Below are 1,108 nucleotides of genomic sequence, written 5' to 3'. Positions count from 1 at the left end.
ATCTTGAGACATTATTACTGAATTAATTTATATTTCCATTTTGATAACAGCTGAGTTCTAATGTTCTTGTGTTCCCCAAATCACCATCTTTACTGATTAAAATAATTATATTAACTGAGAGTTGTTTGTGTAATTTCAAGTACTTTAAAATCCTCATGCTCTCTCTCAAGTTCAATTTTATTTTTATGTTTATCTTGACTTAGGAGGTTGTGCTAGATATTGAGGCAATGGCTATGGAGGAACTTAGTAGTGGAAAATTACTATCAATATTTCAACATATTTTCTTGTAACTTGAGTTCAAACACAGTCAGCAGCTTTTTATTTAAGTTCTGATAAAGATTCCATTAGAATCAGTGCTCACCACAAAGAAGACAAGTGAATAAACTTGAGCATCAGTACATAAGGGAAATGACACTCCATATTGCTCCACTGGTTGTCTAATGTAACTTTAGGAAAGTGTTACAATGTCCCTTGAAATAGCTATTCAGTCACCAGAATTCTGAATACAAATCACAATAGTATATCTTATGTGATTACTAGAGTTACAAGTTGGGGAGTTACCAAGAAAAACCTAGGTTTTATGCTGAAAAGAAAAAGTTATTTCAAATTTGATAGTTTGATGTGCTATCAAAGCAACCTAAGTGAGAGAGATGTTAAAAGACAGGCCAGGTAAAAGACTACTTGATGTGGACAGGTGGATGGATTTGAAAGCTGATTGGTAGACAGAATCATTAGAATTTGAATATGAGGATGGGGACAATGGTAAGAGTCAAGGCATTGCCAAGAACATGGAGTAAGCAACTGATCGTGACATATAATTTAAGGAATAGTGGAAAAGTTCAGTTTTAAATATACTGAATTTGAGATGCCTATAGGACACTTCTTGACTGTGTTACAAATATGGGAGTCATCAACTTAAAACAATCATTTAACCATGAGCCATGAGATCAATGAGGAGTTTTTCAGGGATGCTGCTGAGAGTGTACAAAAATTTTCACCTCTGGAAAAGGCCAACAATTGTAGTTTGTAAAATGAGAGAAACTTTATTTTGTGAGAGGTCTACACACACACATTTTCTTAATCCACTCATGAATTGATGGGCACTTAG

Source organism: Eulemur rufifrons, chromosome 17 (assembly GCF_041146395.1).
Source record: "Eulemur rufifrons isolate Redbay chromosome 17, OSU_ERuf_1, whole genome shotgun sequence".
In the NCBI taxonomy this organism is placed as follows: Eukaryota; Metazoa; Chordata; class Mammalia; order Primates; family Lemuridae; genus Eulemur; species Eulemur rufifrons.
Note: the sequence above shows the minus strand (reverse complement) of the source record.